The 26,811-nt window shown below is 41.2% G+C and overlaps 1 pseudogene; it reads left to right on the top strand.

The window, feature by feature from the left end:
* The first annotated feature begins 2,314 nt into the window (after window positions 1–2,314).
* Window positions 2,315–9,258, top strand: LOC122939407 (annotated as a pseudogene).
* The last annotated feature ends 17,553 nt before the right edge of the window (window positions 9,259–26,811 follow it).

Genomic DNA, 26,811 nt, shown 5'->3' with positions numbered 1-26,811 from the left:
TACTGCCCTGGCATTTGAGGGTCTCCGCAATCATTACATGTATGACCAGCATTAGGAGTTTCTGCTATTCTCCTTATATTGAGTAGTGTTGAGCGGCATGTCCCATATTCGAATTCGCAAAATTTTGCGAATATTCGAAAGAATATTCGTAAAATATTCGCGAATATTCAAATTCGTTATTATTTCGCATATGCGATAATTCAAATTTTCGCATCGCATAATACATATTATGCGATACATTTAACACTCTAAGGCTAGGTCTACACGACGACATTTGTCGCGCGACATTTTGTTGCACTAATGTCGCGCGACAATTTTTATAATGGCAGTCTATGGTGTCGCACTGCAACATGCGACATGCTGCGACTGCGACGTGACAGTCGCAGAAAATCCATTCGAGATGGATTTTTCTGCGACTGTCGCGTCGTAGTCGCAGCATGTCGCATGTTGCAGTGCGACACCATAGACTGCCATTAGAAAAATTGTCGCGCGACATTAGTGCAACAAAATGTCGCGCGACAAATGTTGCGCCCTATCTGTCGCGCAACTTTTTGTCACGCAACAAATGTCGTCGTGTAGACCTCTAGCCTAACCCGACAAGCTTCACTTCACTGCGTTGTCAAAATATACCATCGGATCTAAGTTTTCCGTACGTTAGTGAAAACTCAGTTCCAATGGTATATTTTAACTAACTAGGGTTAATAGCTGGCCTATTAGCTGGCTGTTAGATAATTCGCCTATTCGCTATATTCGTTTATTCGCTACATAACCACCTAAAATATGAAGTGTGATGAGATCGTTCGCGCGCACGTGCGCGCGCATTATAGGCGTGGTTTATCGCGAGTACGTCAGGGTCAATCAATAGCATTTTTCAAATATTCGCCCAACTGCTGCCTGTTAGATAATTTGCCTATTCGATATATTCGCTTATTCTCTCTATTCGTTTATTCGCTACATACACCACCTAAGTCAGTGTGTTGAGATTGTGCGTGTGCACGTGCGCGCACATCATAGGCGTGGTTAATCGCGAGTACGTCAACTCCATTTTAAGAGTGAATCTTCAACTCCTGACAAGAGAAAATGGTGGGCACAAGATTCCATGACGAAGAGGATGAACTCCTGCTAACCGTAAGTACAACACTTCATGTCATAACATTTTGAATGCATGTTCGCACCATATCTGTATAGTATAGTAATTATTAAGCAATAGTATGTTTACATATTCGCGCATGCACAGTTATGCGCATATATATGCGCACTAAATATAACTTTATTTTTAATCATGTCTGATTAAATAATCATCATTATTGTAATAAGTATTGTTTTGACATCACAGCACTTTGTAAGAAGTATGTATGTATGTATGTATGGACAGCAAAGAAATATCATGCACATTGCATATACATTTTCCTGCCACACACTGTATACCACACACTGCATACCACACACAAACACATAGGGCCAGATTTATCATTACTCCGACAGCTCACTCCACTTTCACAAATGTCTAAAGTCAGTTTTAGCCAATTCAGATTTATGATCATCCCTTTTTACGGTAGCAGTTTATCCGTCTGTAAGCAGCTTTACAAAAGTCGCACGTCCTTACGAAAAAGTCGCATGTTCTATTAAAAACTCTCCTAAGATAAGCATGGTCCTCACTGGAGTGAACTAGCACTTTTTTTTTTTTTTGCAACTTTTTAAATAGTCCCAATAGTAAATGTGTCTAGAGATTCATCTACATAAGAAAACACGTCCACTTTCATAAAACTGGCGAGCATAGTGCAGAGCAGGAGAAAGTCGCAAATTTGTGCGCAGTTTTAGCGTTTGCTCATTTTCTTGCGACTTTTTCACTCCATTATTCTGACTTGAGCTAATGATAAATCTGGCCCCATGTCTTATTGGTCTGGAGAAAAATTAAAAATTTCTTCCTGCCATTATTTGCTGGTTCATTTAGCGTTACCCAGGGTGCACCCCATATCGTACCGTCACCCAACTAGACAGGTACATATCAGCTCAGCTGGCCAATATCCGATTGCTCAGACCCCACATACAATCGCAATACAATCCGATCTTATAATGTGAACATTAAATATAATATTTCCACCTTCTAACAAATACTTTTTGCTGTGTTTTGGATGATATTTATTAATAATCCTTGTATTTCCTAAATTTTGTAATACATGTTTGCATCTTTATCCTGCAGCGCATGTTGAAGAAGGGTTATGACCGGACCCGGAAGCAGGCCGAGAAGAGGGCGATTGTCGTGGGGGTCGTCAAAGCCTTACAAAAAAAAATTGGGCGGACCCACGACGAAATGCAAATTGTTAAAAAATGGTCAGACCTGAAAAGGAGGCACCCGGACTGGGTCAAAGAGCTCAGTGAGAGAGTCTGCCCAGGTACTTTTTTTTTTTTATCACCCGTTACAAATTATTACTTATTTTTACCTGTTGTGAAACATAGCAAATCATCCCTTTACCTCATATATCTCTATCTCGCTGTGAGCGTATATATATATATATATATATATATATATATATATTATATATATATCCACACAGCGCGGTAGTGATGTATGATGTAACCGGCTGATTTTGTACTTTGCACACACACACACACACACACACACACACACACACACATAATAATAAATATATGTGTGTGTGTGTGTATATCTAGATAAACAGCAATCATCAATCTGTATTAGGGCCGTTTCACACAAGCAGATGCCGTGTGTGACAGCCAAGACCCGATTCACAAGTGCTCAATTTCATAATTTTTTTTTTATGAACTAACTTGAGGACCCATTCATCTCTAAGGGGGCCGCACGATGTGCGTCCCATCTCCAGAAAAGCGGACCCGCACTTCTGGGTCCACATTTCAGTTCTTAAAAAAAAAAAAAGAACGAATATATTTTTGCACTAAATATAACTTCGTCTTTTATGATGTCTGATTAGATATTCATCATTGTTTTAATAAGTACCCTAGACAGGTACATATCAGCTCAGCTGGCCAATGTCCGATTGATCAGACCCCACACACAATCGCAATACAATCTGATCTTATAACATGAACATTAAATATAATATTTACACCTTCTAACAAATACTTTTTGCTGTATTTCTGATGATATTTATTAATAATCCTTGTATTATTGTCCTCAATTGAGGCCAAGAATAGTCATATTATATTATTGACATTGACGTGCGGTCTTCAAAATGCGTCACACACATTGCCGGTGTCCTTTTTTTTTTTTTTTTTGTGTGGGTGGATATGAAAAAGACATTACGGACGTTTAAATTGAGCCTAAATCCAAATGTTGTGTGATTTCAGGGCTTCCAGCGCCAATGGTCCGCCGCCGTCTAACCACGGCGGATTTGGATGTAGTGGAGGTCTCCACAGAGGAGGATGAGCAGGCGGGCCCCTCCCACAGTCCTCGAGGTGCCACCAACCCACCTGATGTGGGGATTGTTGTGGAGGTGTCTGACGAGCCCGGACCCTCTCAAGGGCCAAAAACATCTGGCCCAGCTCCTGCTGAGAAGGAGATCGCCACCCCAGCTCCTGAAGAAGAGGATGAGGCGTTGGTTACCACCCCGCACCAGGAGGGTAAATATGTGCACACATCATTGTAATTATGTATACATCCCATATTTAGAAACATTAACCCTCAGTACCCCATGCCCATTTCTACTTTAACGCTAATTAAACATTTTTCTTAAATATTAAACGGTATCTATGTTTGTGCTAATAACTTTAAAACGAGTTTACTGTTCACGGGCATAGTTCTATCTTATCGTTACACATTGTACTTCATGACAGTGGTAAAACTTAGTCAAAATTGTAATGGCATCTTTGTTAAAGAAGTAACTAATCTAAAAAAAATATTAGAAATAAAATGATATAATCAAAATAAAAATTTCAATTGATGCTACAATATAGATTAATAGAGATTAAATAAATGTATAAATTTACAATCTCCATATGCATATATCATGTTTATATAATTTATTAACAGAAATATAATTCAATAACAGTTTGGTTATGCAGTCACTTTTTGAGGCCTACATAGTGTCAGCAACAAATAAAAAAACCCATTTCAGAAACCACACACCCTCTATTTAATCCAAATTTATCCTATAAAGTCTGTTAACGATTTAATTGTCCAACGGTAATCTATTAAAATGTTTAAAAAAATTAAAATAATTTGAACAAATTATAAATTCCGAACTATTTTATTTGAAAACATTGTAGTGTTTAAATCATAAAAAAATCTTAAACGTATTACAAACAATATGTATATTTACAAACAGTTGTGCACAAAACCCTTAACTTTGGTCGCACAGCAGGCTTCAGACTGCAAGGAGCACAATATGGCTTTAGGCTAAAGGATTTAAATTAATGGCAATTGGAAGCTATGTCGCATGTTAAGAGAAGACACCCTTATGTGACCCTAGAGTTGAAAACAAAATAAAGTTATTCAATTAGGCAAACTACACCCCTCAATGAATATGCTAAGCAATTAGATCAATCCGCAATTTTACATAATGAGCCAACGATTGTCTTCTAGAAAAAAACGTTCAAATTGACAAAAAAAAAAAATGAATTTACACTCATTTTTTTAAATTAAATAAGTGGTTACAGGACTAAATGCACCCCACATTTAGTTCCAGTTTTAGCATGTAATTCACCTGAACACCACCACATATGTTAATTTATTTAATTGGCTGTAGAGTTGTAACAGCCAATATCAGCGCTTGCAGGGGAACAAAACACTGGTGTCCCCTCCTTCACCTCTAAGGCAACAGGTGCTGTCGTACAGTCTTTTTTAGCATTTGTCACCTCCACATGACACCTACTTACCCCCCCCCCCCCCTTCAGCTACGTAGCAGCAATGCTTATGTCTTTGAAATACGTCCAATAGGAGAGATCTAGACAGCAGGTGTTTGACAAATACCTGAAAAGGCCTTATTTTATATAATTGGCTAGCTGCTCTGGACTAGTAGATCAGCTATTAGACCACGGTTAATGAGCCATTTTGTCCCCAGGGCAAATATTTTATATTTGGCACAAAAATAGTACGGAGCAATTTTGAAAGTCATGAAACACTGCACCCTACAATTATATAGCAGGTGATGAAGATCATAAAATTAACAATAATAATGGGACAACAAAAAACACAGTAATATCAAACAACAGACATGCACAATAACTCTTTAATCTACATAAACTAATATTATATAACACAACAAATTTAATTTAAAACTACTAAAATGTCACTAAATAATCTAATATATAACTACATTTATTATGGTATACTTTAAAAATGACACTCAAATTCTCTGCACTTAACTACATACTACACAAAATTCAATAAATGACTTATTTTTAATTGATATATTTATCTCTTGTGTTTTCATAACAGTAATCAAGAAAATGTCTGCTAAAATTGCTCTAATGCAAAAGAGGCATGGGAAAATCAGGCAATTAAGAGCCCTCATTCAAAAATCCCAAAGAATGCTGCAGGAATTTGAATGCCAATATCGGGAGGACATGAAGGAGCTCGCAAGCCTGCAGGAAGAACTGCAAAAGTTCCCTTAATTTTATTCTAATTTTTTTGTTATTAAAAAAGTTTTCTTAAGTTATATTGATTCCATACTTTTTTTTTTTCTATAAGGTTATGTTTTTGTATAATTTTAACTGCAGACTTATCAGTAAAGGAGCCTTTAGTCCACGTTGAAAGTCAGCAGGGTTCGGACAGACAACAGCAGTAGGTACATCTTAATAGTGTAGTATAAGGCCTACACATAAATACGTTTTTTCATGACAGCAGCAGCAGGTAGTGTTGTATTATGAGGCATATACATAACAAATCAACTTGATCAAGACAGCAGCAGCAGGTAGAGCTATAGTATTCTGAGGGCTACAAGTCACCTTTAAATGTACAGCAGCAGGAGCAGCAGGTATTTATAGTGTTTTATTATGAGGTATATACATAACAAATCAACTTGATCAGGACAGCAGCAGCAGTTATAGCTAACGTTATATTCTGAGGCATACAAGTCAGCTTCATCTGGACAGCAGCCGTTGGTAAAGTTAACATTGTAGGTTGATTTGTAAATTGAAAAATCAACTTTATCAGGACAGCTGATGGTGTTGTATAAGGACTTCACATAGCTACAAAGGACAAACAACTAGCTTGACATAACTCTGTATGATCATGACAGACAGCATCTGCAGCTGGTAGATATTAACGGTTGAGTATAATCTCATCCTAACTCAGCAGGACATGCTGCAGCGGGTAATGTGTATTCTCAAAAGGCTGAATGCTAACTCGCCATGATCAGAACAGACAGCAGCAGAATCCACAGTAGCTAGATATTAACAGTGGATTATACGGCCTACACATAACTCTCAATGATCAGGACAATAGAAGAAGTCAATGCTAACGATGGAGTATAATGACTACACAGAATTCTGAATTATCAGGCCAAGATCAGCATGCAGTAGGTAAGTTAAAGTAGTATTCTAATTACTACACAAAGTTTGGCATAACTAAGCAGTACTAGAGAGTGTCAAGTTATTATATTTCAGCAGACAAAATTTTTTAACAGATGGGGATGTGGAAGACCGATTATAAAAGTATAAAAAAACAGATTGAACCCCCAAGTACAGCATGTGTATTCATCGCTTACATATACAATGTTGTCCTAATAAAATAAACTATCTAGATCAAAAAATTATAACAGTTCATTATTATTATATTTTATTGAAAAGGCCAATATAACATTGTACAAGGATAAACCAGGCGGTTGACGAAGTAAAAAAGCCATTGTCTATTCAAGATCTTCTCAAGGTTTTGTCTGAAACCTTAGATAACATTTATTGCTAGTATATTAGATAAGAGAAAGAGGTGAGTGGTTCGATTTTTGTATGGAATACTAGTGCCATATAGTGTTAGGGTAAAATACTAGAGGGAGGTTATATTGATTATAAAGTGAGGTCACTAGTTAATGATAAAACTTGGCCAAGCCCTTTCTAAGATAGGATAAAAAGATGGTATGGGCTGACAGAAAGGATCGATCTCTAGAGCTCCATAGCTCCATAGCTCTCTCTCTGATCATCATCAAAAGACCAGATCCAGCCCTGACCACCTTTTCAGTCATTGGAGGCAGCCATCTTAGAACCATTGAAACTGATTTTTGCTAGCTGACATTTTGGTATAGTATAACCTTACCTATATTTTATAGGATAATTAATTAATATAATACATATCTATATATATATATATATATATATATATATATATATATTCAATTAATCATACTTTGTGTATAGTATCTGTTTTGGAATAAGATTGGGGTGTACCTGCAGCATCATCCTGAAAATTAATCCAATACAAGAATATTGAAAATATACTAGTGAAAGCACTGTATTATCTCCAAGGAACTGAATTCAGTTCTAGACCAGTATGGCTGATAATATATATCTTTATATAGATAAAAGATAAACCAGATTTGGGTTTAAACAAACATTTGTCGGCTGAGAGAAATCAAGTACTAAATTGATTTTAAATATAATTGAGGGGTATTATTATAAGAAGGCATAAACTGTCAATCAGAGACAGCATAAATATTCCGACAGAGTCAGTTTAAAGATCTTCAGGAACCAGAAACCATAATTGTTGCTCCTACCAGAGAGCTGATCAATCAGATTTACCTAGATGCTTGGAAATTTGCATACGGAACTGTCGTTCGGTCAGTTGTAATCTATGGAGGAACACAAACGTCTAATTCACTGCGCCAGATATTTCAAGGCTGCAACATCCTTTGTGCGACACCTGGGAGGTTACTGGACGTTATTAACAATGAGAAGATTGGGTTGAGACAAGTGAAATGCCTTGTTCTGTATGAAGCTGATCGTATGCTGGACATGGGTTTTATGGAAGATGTAAGAAAATTGTTGTCAAGTCAAGGAATGCTCTGAAGTCACCCCAGTAGCAGGACAGAACCTCCTGGGAGAAACCCACAGTCCTTCAACAGACAAGTAAGGAAATCCCAGGGAAAGATAAGTAACCCTGATGGGCAGATGCATTAGAAAATAAAGCAAGAATCTAATACCTGAGGAAGATACAATTACCAAGGATTTAAGCCACCATTTAGGCATCCGGGCCTTGGGATAGAAAGCCAGACAGGAGTTCTAGAAAGAACAGTGTACGCTATTTCTGAGGAAAGGTACAACCTGTTTCTGAGTGCATTGTGAATTTACCCTCTGAGTATAACCAAGACCTAGAATCTGTTACGGTTTTGTGGCGTATTGTGGCCGCGACGGTCGCAGTTCGTCGCAGGCTAAACTGCTGGAATTTTTACAACTCATAGGCCATGAGCGCACAATGGTTTTTGTGAAAACCAAAAAGATGGCGGATTTAATTGCAACATTTCTTTGTCAAGAAAAAATCCCCTGCACAAGCATTCACGGGGACAGAGAGCAAAGAGAGCGGGAGAAAGCTCTGGGCGACTTCCGCTCTGGACAGTGTCCTGTGATTGTTGCCACGTCTGTTGCTGCTAGAGGATTAGATATCGAGAACGTCCTTCCTGTGATAAATTTTGACATCCCTGGCGATGTTGACGAATATGTTCACAGGATCGGCCGAACCGGACGCTGCGGCAACACTTGAAAAGCCATTTCTTTTTTTAATAAGATTGGTGATGACGAGCAAAAAATTGTCCGTGGACTAGTGAAAGTTTTAACCGATGCTCACCAGGAGGTACCTTGTGCCGGCATACATACATAATTCCTCTGGGTAGCCATCTTATATGCTTCTGGCATATGTAAAAAAACTGTGAACTCTCATCTTCCTGAAGCCTGGGTCACCTATGATATAGATGGACACTTTTATTACCACTACTCTGTGATGCCGGCTATAAAAGGTCATAAAGGCTATACCAGGCCCAGCTCATCCTGTCCTTTAAGATATACCCCGGTCACGTGAGGTCTCTGTGTGTGCGCAGACTCCGTCACAGACCACTAGGTCACAGCTCTGGGATCCGGAGCAATCGGATCCATAGTTCGTGACAGTACCTGCTTGGCTTGAAGAGATGGCGTTCAGTGCCCATGCCAACCTTTAGTTCAAAGCCAAGCAAATTTGCTTCAGTGGATAGCAGGAAGAGAGGTGACTTCCAGGAGGACAACGGTTACAGCAATGCTGGCATTTCACAACCTGCAGCGTGGGCGGCAGCGGAGGAGGACGAAGATTGGGGCTAGTCGGACGTGGTTAAGCAGATGAGACATTCTTACAGATTCAGTTTTACATGAAAACAGTTTTACATATGTTGAAAAATGAGAATTTTGTTTATCGCACTCCAGTATTTAAGGTAGTAATTTGCCGTTAGGAAATTTACTTATTTTGGTTCATTGTAAATGGCTGCTCTGAAAACTTTAGAGCACTAAATTAAAGTTTTCTTTACTTTGAAAAAAAAAAGACCGTAATTTATAATAGAAAATTATTGTTTAACGCACATTAATTAACCTTTGTGTGAACACACTATTACCTTTCAAATGTATTATTGAACAAAACTTTAGATTACAAAATACAAATCTACATTCAAAATGTATAATAAATATATATAGAGTATCAACCAAATTTTAACAAAAAATAAATTTATACTTTTGAAAAAGTATCTTTATATTAAAAAAAAGTATCAAATTATCCATACTGTGATCCAAATTTCAACCTCAATAATACAATATTGCATTGTAAAATTGTCTTCAGTTATATTAGTTCCATTATTTAAAAAAATTTGAAACATCAAATGTGTCTGAAAAAAATAAATAAATAAATAAATATTGATGAGTCAGCAAAGAAATAACTAGCATGATTCTGATATAGTGTCCGTTTGTTAAACTGGACATGTTGGAGCATAGCTTCCTCAAAAAAGACATCAACTTGTGATGCAATGAGTAGAATCACTCACAAAATGGTGACATGGCTTCAAGATTATTATTCTGTCAGCAGGTAATTTTGAAAGATTAAAGTCTATTATTATATTACACTAGCATGTGAAAATAATCATTATATAATTGTCAAGAAGTAAGATTACATTTAAATGTATATACAGACGTGGACAAAATTGTTGGTACCCTTTGGTCAATGAAAGAAAAAGTCACAATGGTCACAGAAATAACTTTAATCTGACAAAAGTAATAATAAATTAAAATTCTATAAATGTTAACCAATGAAAGTCAGACATTGTTTTTCAACCATGCTTCAACAGAATTATGTAAAAAAATAAACTCATGAAACAGGCATGGACAAAAATGATGGTACCCCTAACTTAATATTTTGTTGCGCAACCTTTTGAGGCAATCACTGCAATCAAACGCTTCCTGTAACTGTCAATGAGACATCTGCACCTCTCAGCAGGTATTTTGGCCCACTCCTCATGAGCAAACTGCTCCAGTTGTGTCCGGTTTGAAGGGTGCCTTTTCCAGACTGCATGTTTCAGCTCCTTCCAAAGATGCTCAATAGGATTGAGGTCAGGGCTCATAGAAGGCCACTTTAGAATAGTCCAATTTTTTCCTCTTAGCCATTCTTGGGTGTTTTTAGCGGTGTGTTTTGGGTCATTGTCCTGTTGCAAGACCCATGACCTGCGACTGAGACCAAGCTTTCTGACACTGGCTAGTACATTTCTCTCTAGAATTCCTTGATAGTCTTGAGATTTCATTGTACCCTGCACAGATTCAAGACACCCTGTGCCAGACGCAGCAAAGCAGCCCCAGAACATAACAGAGCCTCCTCCATGTTTCACAGTAGGGACAGTGTTCTTTTCTTGATATGCTTCATTTTTTCGTCTGTGAACATACAGCTGATGTGCCTTGGCAAAAACTTCGATTTTTGTCTCATCTGTCCACAGGACATTCTCCCAGAAGCTTTGTGGCTTGTCAACATGTAGTTTGGCATATTCCAGTCTTGCTTTTTTATGATTCGTTTTCAACAATGGTGTCCTCCTTGGTCGTCTCCCATGTAGTCCACTTTGGCTCAAACAACGACGGATGGTGCGATCTGACACTGATGTTCCTTGAGCATGAAGTTCACCTTGAATCTCTTTAGAAGTCTTTCTAGGCTCTTTTGTTACCATTCGGATTATCCGTCTCTTAGATTTGTCATCAATTTTCCTCCTGCGGCCACGTCCAGGGAGGTTGGCTACAGTCCCATGGATCTTAAACTTATGAATAATATGTGCAACTGTACTCACAGGAACATCTAGTTGCTTGGAGATGGTCTTATAGCCTTTACCTTTAACATGCTTGTCTATAATTTTCTTTCTGATCTCTTGAGACAGCTCTTTCCTTTGCTTCCTCTGGTCCATGTCGAGTGTGGTACACACCATATCACCAAACAACACAGTGATTACCTGGAGCCATATATATAGGCCCAATGGCTGATTACAAGGTTGTAGACACCTGTGATGCTAATTAGTGGACACACCTTGAATTAACATGTCCCTTTGGTCACATTATGTTCTGTGTTTTCTAGGGGTACCATCATTTTTGTCCATGCCTGTTTCATGAGTTTATTTTTTTACATAATTCTGTTGAAGCATGGTTGAAAAACAATGTCTGACTTTCATTGGTTAACATTTATAGAATTTTAATTTATTATTACTTTTGTCAGATTAAAGTTATTTCTGTGACCATTGTGACTTTTTCTTTCATTGACCAAAGGGTACCAACAATTTTGTCCACGTCTGTATCTATATATACATGTGGCAATAACGCTCCATTACCAAAACCGGATTACCACACGGATGAGTATAACGCCAGTAACACCCAACCATGTAGAGAGGTCAACACGGAAGCCAGGCATCCTTTCCAGGACAACCGACAACACCATGTTAGAACCTAAGTCCGTATTAAAATAATAAATAAAACAAAAAACTTTCATTAGGTTTATCAATCAGTCTTGTACAATGTTAAGTGCACAAAACCTTTTGAAAATGGAAGCCCACATGCGGTCCCCACCTTGCTAAAGTAAGAACCACAACATGGACGCCAACAACCCAATTAAAGCAAAATTAAAATTTTGAAAATAAAATAAAACAAAATAAATTATTTTGGTGAATGAAGCGTAAAACCGCATGAATGTATTAAACGAAAACATTTTTATTCTATCTATATTCCAATCAAATTCTTGACAATATACGATGAATAGTGCACATTCGCAAATATTAAACATGAACACCATTTTATGAAAATAATAATACTCTACTTGTCATATTACAAGGGCTAATAAGTGGTCCATGCTGGTTCTCCTTTGCATGATCTTGAAAAAAATTCCACAGTTAGATTTTAATAATTTAGTATATTTCAGACACATTACTTGGCAGCATTAGGTGAGACAGTAGCAGTAAAATAGTAACGCAACAGTAGAAGTTATACAAATCAAAGAGCCAAACAATTAAGGATAACTACTGAAACTACCATTAAAACAGAAAGATCTGTTATCTAAAGGCCACACATAGCTAAACTAAACTCTGCAGGAACAGGGCAGACAAAAGCAGGTAAATGTAAACACCATAGTAAAAGGTCTACACCAAGTTCGCCTAACCCTGCAGGATAGGCAGCATCATAATTTAATGTTAAAATTGGAGAATAAAGAGTAATTAGAAATACATGTTCAGGACAGACAGATGCAGCATCAACTAGATGGAATTTTGAAATGGTTGAGCATAAGGTCTACACATAACTTGGCACAACTCAGTAGGAAATGCATAATCAACATTTAAATATAATGATGTAGTGTAAGGACTACACAAAAATCAGCCTGATCAGCAAATTCAATAGCAGCATCAACAGGATGGAAGATGGAAAATGTCTAGTAAAAGGCCTAAACATAGCTCCGAATAACATATCAGGACAGTCAGCAGCACGTTAAAAGTTGGCAGCAGCAATGAGTACTGCTGAATGGGAAACCAACAGGCCATGGGAAGCCCATAAATTAAATATGACATGTCAGTCAGCAGCACGTTCAAAGTTGGCAGCAGCAATGTGTAATGCCGAATGGCAAACCAACAGGCCATGGCTAGCCCATAACTTAAAAAAAATGCAACTCTGACAGCAGCAGGTATTCAGTGTGCTGAGGAAATTTGATGACATGCATGATAATTAAAAAATTTGGCATTCTAGAATGATTATTTTGAGTATATTAACATTTTGCTTCATAAATAAAAATTTATAATATATAAATAAGTAAATATATAAATAAATATTTTAAAAAAATTAAAAAACAACGTAGTTTTGGAGGGAGAGATAAGGAGAGGGATGGACAAGGGACCCTTCAACGGCCTGAACCGACAGCGGGGGCCAAGAAGTCACTGCCGATCCAGGACTCGTTCATTTTAATGAGTCTGTGGACAGACGGGTCCGCTTGTCCGTGACTACCCCACCTGCCGCGCTAAATGTCCGCTCAGACAGTACGCTGGAGGGGGGGCAAGATAGTAACTCCAGCGCATACTGAGCGAGCTCGCGGCAGGTGTCCAGCCTGGCAACCCAGTACTCCATGGGGTCGTCGGTGCTCATGCTGTCGGAAGCACCAACGGACCCCATGTAGTCTGCCACCATGCTGCTGCTGCTGGTGGTACTGGGTCTCGCAGACTGGTAGAACGACCGCATCTCACCCATAAGGTCACCTGCTCGGCTGGTGCTGCTGGGGCCAGCCACCTGCTGGGTGAGATAGGCGGGGAGAACTAGAGCGTGAGGCCGAGGGTTGGCCTGCTCCAGACGCTTGATCAGACAGGCCCGCAGTTGATCCATACGGGCCTGTCTACGGCTGGCTGGGATGAACTGCTCCAGTTTCCCCTTGCAGCGAGGGTCTAAAAGGGTGGCCAACCAATAATCTTCCCTCTCCTTGATTCTCTTGATCCGGGGGTCCCTCCGGAGGCATCGCAGCATGTGGGCAGCCATAGGGAAGAGGACAGCCCGCTGTGACTGTTCATGGCTGCCCAGGACCATGACTTATTGGTCCTCCTGCTGCTGTTGCTGCTGCTCCCGTTCGGAGCTGCCCCACCCCCGGACTAACTGTGCCTCCAACACCGTCTCTCCCTCCTGACCAGGCCCAGACTTCTGGACGTCTACAAATTCTTCCTCCTCCTCCTCGTCTTGGGCCTGGTCTTGTTGGAGCATTGCTGCCTCCTCTTGCTCCAACAAGGCGCTCTCCCCAGCCTCGAGCTGGTGATCTAGTGTCCTGTCCAGCAGGAACACTAAGGGGAGCACGTCGTTGAGGCCGACATGCTCCCCGCTGACGATCTTGGTCGCCTGCTCGAATGGGGCCAACACGTGGCAGACCTGCTGTATCTGCCCCCACTCCGCATTAGTGATGTATGGGAGTGGTTGTGCTGGCCCTGGAGTGCCTTGGTCCAGCAGGTATTCCCTCACCGCCCTTCGCTGCTCCCACAACCTCTCCAGCATGTGGAGGGTGGAGTTCCACCGCGTCACACTGTCCACAATCAGCCTGTGAGGTGGCAGGCTGTTGTCCTGCTGTAGTTTGGACAGGGACGCGGCAGCAGTTGGGGAGCGTCTAAAGTGGCTGGCAATCCTCCGTACCCTTGGCACAATGTGACTCAACCCTTCGTATGTCCGGAGGAATTTCTGCACAACTAGGTTGAGGACATGTGCCATGCAGGGCACGTGTGTCAGACTGCCAGCTTGGAGGGCGGCGAGGAGGTTTCTGCCATTGTCACAGACAACCATACCTGCCTGGAGCCTTCGGGGTGTCAGCCACTTCTGGACCTGATCCTGTAGTGCGGCCAGAACGTCAGGTCCAGTGTGTCTCCGTTCCCCTAAGCTCACAAGCTGGAGCACGGCCTGGCAGCGGACGTGCACCACACTCGCGTAGCTACGGGGACGCTTGCTGGTGGGCTCAGCAGCGGTGGAGACAGTGGCTTGTGGGGGGAGAGCAGCAGTTCTCCCCTGGACACCCCGGGGCGGCACCACAAACTCAGATGCCGCCGTTCCCTCCCCGGTGCCTCGGAGGGAAACCCAATGGGCAGTAAAACTGATATAGCGTCCCTGCCCATGCCTGCTGCTCCAAGCATCCATTGTCAGATGCACCCTGTCACTGACAGCATGATCCAGCGACAGGGATACCTTCTGCACAATGTTCTGGTGTAGGGCGGGGACGCCAGTCCTGGCAAAGAAATGGCGGCTGGGGACACGCCATCTGGGTTGTGCCTGCTCCAACATCTGCCGGAATGGATTGCTGTCCACAAGATTGAAGGGCAGCAGATGTTGGGCGATAACCCTTGCCAGGAGCCCATTGAGTGAACGCACTTGTCGGTCCCCGGGGGCATAGGGCGCGGTGCGTTCGAAAAGGTCAGCAACCGTGGGCTGGTGCCGGACGGCAGTGGAGGACATAGAGGAGGGTGCGGTGGAGGCAGAGGTCTGGCTGCCGGTACCAGTACCTCTAGGAGAGGGAGCGGGGGAGTGGGAACGCCTTGTTGGAAGTGGTTGGGGTGGCTGCAGAACAGTGGCAGGAGCTGCTGTCCCCTGCACACTGCTGGTGGTGCCACTGCTATGACCACCCCGCATCTGTTCCCACTCCCGCCAGTGGTTGACTTGTAAGTGCTGGGTGAGGGCAGTGGTACCCAGCCGAGCCGCAGACCTCCCTCTCCTCACCCTGGCATGGCACAGATTACAAATGCCAATTGTGGCATCATCTACTGCCAGGGTGAAGTAAGCCCAAACAGGCGACTTACGTACCACCCTGAAACCGCCCGCACCTGTTGGAAGAGATGTCACTGGGGTACATACAGGTGGTACCCCCTCCATCTCCTCCTCCATCCCTTCCATAAGGTCCTGACCCTCAGGACTGAAGTGCAAATCAGCCTCCTGCACCTCCCCCAAGGTGTCCCTCTCACTGTCGCTGTCAAACAGGAGCAGGGACGATTTTTGGGGGCTGGGGGTTGGTCCTACAGGAGACGAAGTGCAGCTGCTGCTCAGAGCCGGGGCAGAGGACTCTGTGGCACTGGCTTGTGCCACAAGAGACACAACTTCCTCGGCATCCTGAGAGGAAATTCTCCTGCTGCCAGTGGCAAAAAAATCCCGAATAAGGCGGACGCCCCTGACACCTGTGTCCGCACCTCGGTGGGTAGAGGAGCAGCCCCGTGCTGGCAGCTGTCCAGCACTGGGACCAACTACTCTCCTACCCTTGCTGCTCGATCGTGAAGACCTCATTATTTTTTTTTTTTTATTTATACAAAAATTAAATTATATGATTTGATTTAGGGAAAAAGTTTATTGGGATGGGGACTGTCGCACAATAAAGAAAACCAAATTTATATATGGTAAATCAACGTAAATATATATTTATTTTAAACTAACAAAGGACGTAGACACTGACAATACACCGAATAACCAGTAAAAGAAAAAAACTAAAACTAATAAACTTTTTTTTGTCTTTTTTTTTTTTAACTAACAAAGGACGTAGACACTGACGCGGACAATAAACACGGAATAACCAGAAAAAGAAAAACACTAAAACTAATAAACTTTTTTTTGTCTTTTTTTTTTATCTAACAAAGGACGTAGACACTGACGCGGACAAAAAACACGGAATAACCAGAAAAAGAAAAACACTAAAGCTAATAAACTTTTTTTTGTCTTTTTTTTTTTAATCTAACAAAGGACGTAGACACTGACGCGGACAAAAAACACGGAATAACCAGTAAAAGAAAAACACTAAAACTAATGAACTTTTTTTGTCTTTTTTTTTTTAACTAACAAAGGACGTAGACACTGACACGACACAAACTAAACAGTAATAAACGAAAACTAATAAACTTTTTTTTATTACAAACACTATACTAAACTAGAAAAAAAAAAAAACTAAAGCCTACACTATAACTAACCTACACCCTTCACTAGAAACTATCAGCTAACTAATCTATTCACTAACCTAAATAAATTATTATATTTCTCCTAACTATGCCCTACACTGCACCCTGCACTAGAAACTATCAGCTAATCTATTCACTAACCTAAATAAATGATTTTTTTTCTCCTAACTCTGTACCCTAATTTTTATCCTATCAGCTACACTATTACCTAACCTAAATAAATGATTATTTTTCTCTAACTAGGCCCTACACTGCACCCTGCACTAGAAACTATTGGCTACAGTAATCTATATAAATGATTATTTTTCTCCTAACTCTGTACCCTAATCTTTATCCTATCAGCTACACTAACCTACCCTATCTAAAACTATAAGATTAAATCGTTTTACAATTTGCTTTTAAAAAAGCAAAGCACTGCACAGTTCCAAGAATCTCTCTCAATCACCACCACATGAAACTGCACAAAATGGCTGCCGTGACAAAATCTTATATAGTAATGGGGTGGGCAACTTTCTGATTGGTTGCTAGGGATGTTGCTAACCTGTTGGACTCCTTCTCATTGGCCCACAATCTAAAATGAGGGAGGGATTAGTGTCCTCACAAAGTGCCGATATTCGCATGTGCGCTAATAAAATCGCCTTACGAAGATTTGCAACTCAATTCAATCACTAATGTAAGAATGCAAAGCCCTTTGCCTCTGTTCTGGGACAAGTGCCGATATTCGCATGTGCGCTAATAAAATCGCCTTACGAAGATTCACACCTCAATCACTTTCTAGGCAATGTGAGTAAGATCTGAGCTTTTGGACTTTTGGGAATCAATCGAGATACAGTGGGGGGTGATGACAGTAGTTGACAGAGTACAGATCAATGTAATCTGTAAGGTGGAAAGTAAAATAAAAAATATGAATATTCGTAAATCGAATTTTACGAAGTTCTAAGTATTCGCAAATATGGTGCTATACTATATGAATGCACAGGCCTTTGCCTCTGTTCTGGGGACAAGTGTAGATATTCGCATTTGCGTTAATAAAATCGCCTCACGAAGATTCGCAACTCAATTCAATCACTAATGTATGAATGCAAAGCCCTTTGCCTCTGTTCTGGGACAAGTGTAGATATTCGCATGTGCGCTAATAAAATCGCCTTGCGAAGATTCGCACCTCAATCACTTTCTAGGTAATGTGAGACTTTTGGGAATCAATCGAGATACAGTGGGGGGTGATGACAGTAGTTGACAGAGTACAGATCAATGTAATCTGTAAGGTGGAAAGTAAAATAAAAAATACGAATATTCGTAAATCGAATTTTACGAAGTTCTAAGTATTCGCGAATATGGTGCTATAGTATATGAATGCACAGGCCTTTGCCTCTGTTCTGGGGACAAGTGTAGATATTCGCATTTGCGTTAATAAAATCGCCTCACGAAGATTCGCAACTCAATTCACTAATGTATGAATGCAAAGCCCTTTGCCTCTGTTCTGGGACAAGTGCCGATATTCGCATGTGCGCTAATAAAATCGCCTTACGAAGATTCGCGCCTCAATCACTTTCTAGGCAATGTGAGTAAGATCTGAGCTTTTGGACTTTTGGGAATCAATTGAGATACAGTGGGGGGTGATGACAGTAGTTGACAGAGTACAGATCAATGTAATCTGTAAGGTGGAAAGTAAAATAAAAAATATGAATATTCGTAAATCGAATTTTACGAAGTTCTAAGTATTCGCAAATATGGTGCTATACTATATGAATGCACAGGCCTTTGCCTCTGTTCTGGGGACAAGTGTAGATATTCGCATTTGCGTTAATAAAATCGCCTCACGAAGATTCGCAACTCAATTCAATCACTAATGTATGAATGCAAAGCCCTTTGCCTCTGTTCTGGGACAAGTGTAGATATTCGCATGTGCGCTAATAAAATCGCCTTGCGAAGATTCGCACCTCAATCACTTTCTAGGTAATGTGAGACTTTTGGGAATCAATCGAGATACAGTGGGGGGTGATGACAGTAGTTGACAGAGTACAGATCAATGTAATCTGTAAGGTGGAAAGTAAAATAAAAAATACGAATATTCGTAAATCGAATTTTACGAAGTTCTAAGTATTCGCGAATATGGTGCTATACTATATGAATGCACAGGCCTTTGCCTCTGTTCTGGGGACAAGTGTAGATATTCGCATTTGCGTTAATAAAATCGCCTCACGAAGATTCGCAACTCAATTCACTAATGTATGAATGCAAAGCCCTTTGCCTCTGTTCTGGGACAAGTGCCGATATTCGCATGTGCGCTAATAAAATCGCCTTACGAAGATTCGCGCCTCAATCACTTTCTAGGCAATGTGAGTAAGATCTGAGCTTTTGGACTTTTGGGAATCAATTGAGATACAGTGGGGGGGTGATGACAGTAGTTGACAGAGTACAGATCAATGTAATCTGTAAGGTGGAAAGTAAAATAAAAAATACGAATATTCGTAAATCGAATTTTACGAAGTTCTAAGTATTTGCGAATATGGTGCTATACTATATGAATGCACAGGCCTTTGCCTCTCTGTTCTGGGGACAAGTGTAGATATTCGCATTTGCATTAATAAAATCGCCTCACGAAAATTCGCAACTCAATTCACTAATGTATGAATGCAAAGCCCTTTGCCTCTGTTCTGGGACAAGTGCCGATATTCGCATGTGCACTAATAAAATCGCCTTACGAAGATTCGCGCCTCAATCACTTTCTAGGCAATGTGAGTAAGATCTGAGCTTTTGGACCTTTGGGAAACAATCAATTATATGTGTACTGTCATTTTGTGAAAAAACAAAAAACAAAACGAATATTCGTTTTTACGAATATATAGCACTATATTCGAAACATTCGCGAAAAAAATTCGCTTTTCGAATATTCGCGCTCAACACTAATATTGAGCATACAGGTAATGAGATTTTTTTTTTTATTTAACGTTCAGCCTTTTTAACGGCACAGATTTCTTCATTCGCATCGATCAATGTGGATGAAAAAAATCTCTGCTAAAAAAAAAAAAGGAGGGGAAAGGCGTCTGCCAGGATATAGGAGCTCCGCCCAACATCCATACCCACTTAGCTCGTATGCCCTGGCAAACCCGATTTTTCCATTCACATCAATTGATGTGGATGAATAAATCATTGCCGGGATTTTTTTATTTTTTTTTATATGCAGAGTGTTTGCCTAAGCATATGAACACCGCCGCCCCCTCAGCTCATATGCCTCGGCAAACGTATCTTTTACTGCAGAGGAGAAATCTCGTCTTGCAGCGCCGCATACACCAACTTTTATGTAATCTGACAGCAGCGCAATGCTTCTGTCAGAATGCACATCAGTGCTAGAGCTAGTCGATCGGTTGGTCCACCTGGAAGGTAAAAAAAAAGAAAAAACCAGGCCGCAACGCAATAAATTTATTAACTTTATAATAACATTTGAACGAAACATATAAACTTTATTTAACCTTTTGAACAGAACGTTAACTTTTTTGCTTACAGGTGATTTAAAAAAAAAAATGTTTTTACCTTTATAGGACAAACCTCTCCTTCCCCATGGGACAATGTGCAAAGCGCAAATCACCCAGAGATGTGGCAAAGTACATTATGCACTTTGTCCCAGGTGAAAGGAGAGGTTTGCAGCAGCTCTGTGTGAATGGGCCCTAATATCCCTGTGTGCCTGTCCTGTGAGATGCAATCCCTATGCTAAGTGTACCTGTGTGTGGTACTTCCGGATACACTCCACTAAGCATAGGGCAGGCTGGTCAGGGCAGTCAGGACAGAAATAGCAGGTGTCACGCCTTATTCCACTCCTGCTACAGACACAACATCTTTTTCGGGGTGACGGTTGGGTTGAGGTACCAGCAACGACATTGGGGAAATGTTGCTCGTGTAGACGGCTCACTACACTGGTGGTTGGGGCCACGGAACCTCCTGGATACAGGAGGTTCTCGATGATCTCTTCCTGAAATTTGAGGAAGGATCCTGTTCTCCCAGCCTTACTGTAGAGAACAAAACTATTATATACAGCCAATTGAATCAAATATACAGACACCTTCTTATACCAGCATCTGGTGCGTCGGGAAACTTAATAAGGAGTTAACATCTGGTCATTGAAGTCCACCCCTCCAATGAGCGAATTATAGTCGTGGACACAGAGGGGCTTTTTAATGACACTGGTTGCTCGTTCTATTTGTATTGTCGTGTCTGCGTGAATGGAGGAGAGCATGTAAACGTCACGCTTGTCTCTCCATTTCACCGCAAGCAGTTCTTCGTTACACAAGGCAGCCCTCTCCCCCCTTGCAAGACGGGTGGTAACAAGCCATTGGGGGAAGCCCCGGCGACTAGGTCGCACTGTGCCACAGCAGCCAATCTGTTCTAGGAACAAATGCCTGAAGAGGGGCACACTTGTGTAGAAATTGTCCACATAAAGATGGTACCCCTTGCCAAATAAGGGTGACACCAAGTCCCAGACTGTCTTCCTACTGCTCCCCAGGTAGTCAGGGCAACCGACCGGCTCCAGGGTCTGATCTTTACCCTCATAGATCCGAAATTTGTGGGTATAGCCTGTGGCCCTTTCACAGAGCTTATACAATTTGACCCCATACAGGGCACGCTTGCTTGGGTTGTATTGTTTGAAGCCACGGCGCCCGGCAAAATGTATAAGGGACTCGTCTACGCAGATGTTTTGCTCAGGGGTATACAAATCTGCAAATTTGTTGTTAAAAGTGGTCTATGAGGGGCCGAATTTTGTGGAGGCGGTCAAAAGCTTGGTGGCCTCTGGGACGGGAGGTGGTGTTGTCGCTAAAGTGCAAAATGCAGGATGGCCTCAAATCGTGCCCTGGACATGGCAGCAGAGAACATGGGCATGTGATGAATTGGGTTTGTGGACCAATATGACCGCAATTCATGCTTTTTAGTTAGACCCGTGTTGAGGAGAAGGTCCAGAATTGTTTTTTATTCGGAAACTTGGACGGGTTTCCACCGGAAATGCTGGGCATAATAGCTTCCCGGGTTGGCGGCTATAAATTGAGTGGCATATCGATTTGTTTCTGCCACGACAATGTCCAAGAGCTCCGAAGTCAAGAACAGCTCAAAAAATCCCAATGTCGAACCGATCTGAGCTGTCTCAACCCGAACTCCAGACTGGGCGGTGAAAGGGGGAACTACTGGTGCGGCTGAAGTTGGGGGCTGCCAATCAGGATTTGCCAGCACCTCAGGGACTCTAAGGGCTCTACGGGCCCTTCTGTGCGGTGGCTGCGACGAGGGAACTAATGCACGTGCCACCGTACCAGCTTCAACTGCCCTTCTGGTGCGCACCACTTCACCATGTTGTACGGCAGTGCTGGTACTATGTCCAGGGTGGGGTGCGCTGCTGGTGTATGCCTCACCACGTAATCCGAACACGCCAGCCCCACTCTGCTTCCCTTGAAGCGGATCCTGCACAACCTGTGGTGTAGCAACACGGGGCCGGGTACGCCTGGTGGTATCAGGGACCTCAACCTCCTTGTCCGAACTTTGTGTCAGACTGCCACTGCTTTCTACAGGTTCATATTCTGACTCGCTGGATTTGTAAGATGAGGGTTCCCATTCCTCATCCGACTGGGTCAGAAGCCTGTAGGCCTCTTCAGAAGACTACCCCTTATTTGACATTTGGACTACTAAATTTAGGGGGTATTCCCTGAGACTACCCAAGAAAAAAAGCAAACCTGTCTTACAAATCGGAGGCTAAAAAAGTACCAGAAGCCGCCGCGATCAATAAAAAATATCAAAACTGATTTTATTTATCGCCGCAGCGCTTCTGAAGTGATTGTGCAGTGATCAAAAAAAGAATAATAAAATCATTTTTTGTCACTGCGGTGGGGCGGGCGTGTATGAACGCATGTGTGGGCGACCGATCAGGCCTGATCGGGCAAACACTGCGTTTTGGGTGGAGGGTGAACTAAGGTGACACTAATACTATTATAGATCTGACTGTGATCAGTTTTGATCACTTACAGATACTATAAAAGTACAAATGCTGATTAGCGATACGCTAATCAGCGAATCATTGACTGCGGTGCGGTGGGCTGGACGCTAAACGATTGCTAACTACCTAACCAAGGGGCCTAAAATATCCTAAAACAGTAAATACCAGTGAAAAAAAAAAGTGACAGTTTACACTGATCACTTTTTTCCCTTTCACTAGGTGATTGACAGGGGCGATCAAGGGGTTAATTAGGGTGATGAGGGGTGATCTGGGGCTATGTTTGGTGTTTGCCGGCCCGCGCATGCACATCTTGCGAGATGACGCACCAATGCGTGACTCTGCCTGAGACAGCCGCCTCCGGACCGCGATCCTGCGTTAGGCGGTCCGGAGGCAGTTAAAGACCAGGCCCATTTTCATTTTTACATTAGCCATAATCTTTTTATTTTTCCATTCACATAGTCATATGAGGGCTTTTTTTGTGTGGGACGAAATGCATTTTTTAAATGCCGCCACTTAATTTACCACGTTTTGTATCAGAAAGCAGGAAGAAAATAAATTCTTTGTGGGTTAAAAAAAAAAAAAAAAACACACACACGATTCCGCAAAGGTTTTTAAGGTTTTGACATCATGGCGTTCACTAAAAATGATGTCTTTATTCTGCGGCTCAATATGATACAAAACTTGTATAGTTTTTATTTGGTTTAAATACTTAAAAAAAATACTTTTCTATATTTCGGTCTATGTGAGGGCTTATTTTTGTGTAACAATCAGTAGTTTTCTTGGGGGGTGGGGGGGAGGGGGCCCCATACAAAAATTTGCTTAATAAAGATTGTGTAGGGTGTGGCTGGAGGCGGGGCATGGAGGCGGGACAAGGGTGGGGCTTGCAGCAGAACATGGGTGGGGCCTGTAAGGGGGCCCTTGATTTATTTTGCCCGGGGGCCCTGAGGGTTCTCAGTCTGCCCCTGACCATCACCATGCTTCACTGATGAGGTGGTATGCTTAGGATCATCATAAACAGTTCCTTTCCTTCTCCATACTCTTCTCTTCCCATCACTCTGGTACAAGTTGATCTTGCTCTCATCTGTCCATAGGATGTTATTTCAGAACTGTGAAGGCATTTTTTGGGCAAACTCTAATCTGGCCTTCCTGTTTCTGAGGCTCACCAATGGTTTATGAACCCTCTGTATTCACTCTGGTGAAGTCTTCTCTTGACTGTTGACTTTGACACACATACACCTACCTCCTGGAGAGTGTTCTTGATCTGGCCATCTGTTGTGAAGGGTGTTTTCTTAACCAGGGAAATAATTCTTCAGTCATTCACCACTGTTGTTTTCCGTGGTCTTTCTGGTCTTTTGGCGTTGCTGAGCTCACCAGTGCTTTCCTTCTTTTTAAGAATGTTCCAAACAGTTGTTTTGGCCACACCTAATGTTTTTGCCATCTCTCTGATGGGTATGTTTTGTTTTTCAGCCTAATGATGGCTTGCTTCACTGATAGTGACAGCTCTTTAGATCTTATCTTGAGAGTTGACAGCAAAAGATTCCAATGAACTCTGGACCTTTTATCTGCTCATTGTAATTGGGATAATGAGGGAATAACACACACCTGGCCATGGAACAGCTGATAAGCCAATTGTCCCATTACTTTTGGTCCCTTAACAAGTGGGAGGCACATATGCAAACTGTTGTAATTCCTACACCATTCACATAATTTGGATGTAAATACCCTCAAATTAAAGCTGACAGTCTGCAGTTAAACCATCTTGTTTGTTTTATTTCAAATCCATTGTGGTGGTGTATAGAGCCAAAAATTTTAGAATTGAAACATAGAAACATAGAAACATAGAATGTGTCGGCAGATAAGAACCATTTGGCCCATCTAGTCTGCCCAATTGTGTCAATGTCCCAATATTTATAGACCCGACTGTATACAGTGGATATAAAAAGTCCACACACCCCTGTTAAAATGTCCGGTTTCTTTTTCCACCTTTAATGTGACCTATAAACTGTACAACTCAATTGAAAAATAAACTGAAATCATTTAGGTAGAGGGAAGAAAAAATATAAAAATAAAATAATATGGTTTCATAAGTGTGCACACTCTTAAACTAATACTTTGTTTAAGATCCTTTTGATTTTATTACAGCACTCAGTCTTTATGGGTATGAGTCTATCAGCATGGCACTTTTCACTTGTCAAGATTTGCCCACTCTTCTTTGCAAAAACACTCCAAATCTGTCAGATTGAGAGGTCATCTCCTGTGCACAGCCCTCTTCAGATCACCCCCACAGATTTTCAATCGGAATCAGGTCTGGGCTCTGGCTGGGCCATTCCAAAACTTTAATCTTCTTCTGGTGAAGTAATTCATTTGTCGATTTGGATGTATGCTTTGGGTTGTTGTCATGCTGAAATATGAAGTTCCTCTTCATGTTCAGCTTTCTAGCAGAAGCCTGAAGGTTTTGTGTCAATATTGACTGGTATTTGGAACTGGTCATAATTTCCTCTAGCTTAACTAAGGCCCCAGTTCTAGCTGAAGAAAAACAGCCCCAAAGCATGATGCTGCTACCACCAAGCTTCACTGTGGGTATGGTATTCTTTTGGAGATGTGCAGTGTTGTTTTTGCACCATACATATCTTTTGGAATTATGGCCAAAAAGTTCAACCTTGGTTTCATCATACCATAACACCTTTTCCCACATGCATTTGGGAGACTTCAGATGTGTTTTTGAAAAATGTAGCCTGGCTTGGATGTTTCTATTAGTAAGAAAAGGCTTTCGTCTTGCCACTCTACTCCATAGCCCAGACATATGAAGAATACGGGAGATTGTTTTCACATGCACCACACAGCCAGTACTTGGCAGATATTCCTACAGGTCCTTTAATGTTGCTGTAGGCCTCTTGGTAGCCTCCCAGACCAGTTTTCTTCTTGTCTTTTCATCAATTTTGGAGGGACATCCAGTTCTTGGTAATGTCACTGTTGTGCCATATTTTCTCCACTTGATGATGGTCTTCACTGTGTTCCATGGTATATCTAATGCCTTGGGAAAAAAAATTGTACCATTAACCTGACTGATACCTTTTAACAATGAGATCCCTCTAAAGCTTTGGAAACTCTCTGTTGACCATGGCTTTTGCTGTGGGATGTGACTAAGAAAATTTCAGGAAAGACCAACTAGAGCAGCTGAACTTTATTTGGGGTTAATCAGAGGCACTTTAAATGATGGCAGGTGTATGCTGACTCCTATTTAACGTGATTTTGAATGTGATTGATTAATTCTGAACACAGCTACATCCCCAGTTATAAGAGGGTGTTCACACTAATGCAACCACATTATTATTTTTTATTTTTTTTACTTCCCTCCACCTAAAAGATTTCAGTTTGTTTTTCAATTGAGTGGTACATTTTATAGGTAACATAAAAAATTGAAAAAGTTCTGAGATGATTTATCTTTGTCTCATTTTTTTACAGCACAGAAACCTGACATTTTATATTCATTGCATGTTTATTCAAAAATACCATATTGTTCTTTGTAGGATCTAGATTGATTGGAGATAATTGGAACTGCAGCATTAATAGTGCCCTTTCCAATCTAGGAAGATAATGCTATAGAATTGATATATCTACAATTGTATACTCTCCAGAGAACTGATTGTAGTTCTAGTCAGATGGTCTAATTGAGTTGAGATATACAGTACAGACCAAAAGTTTGGACACACCTTCTCATTCAAAGAGTTTTCTTTATTTTCATGACTATGAAAATTGTAGATTCACACTGAAGGCATCAAAACTATGAATTAACACATGGAATTATATACATAACCAACAAGCGTGAAACAGCAGAAAATATGTCATATTCTAGGTTCTTCAAAGTAGCCACCTTTTGCTTTGATTACTGCTTTGCACACTCTTGGCATTCTATTGATGAGCTTCAAGAGGTAGTCCCCTGAAATGGTT

Source organism: Bufo gargarizans, chromosome 5 (assembly GCF_014858855.1).
Source record: "Bufo gargarizans isolate SCDJY-AF-19 chromosome 5, ASM1485885v1, whole genome shotgun sequence".
Lineage (NCBI taxonomy): Eukaryota > Metazoa > Chordata > Amphibia > Anura > Bufonidae > Bufo > Bufo gargarizans.
Note: the sequence above shows the minus strand (reverse complement) of the source record. Positions and strands in the feature narration are given on the sequence as shown.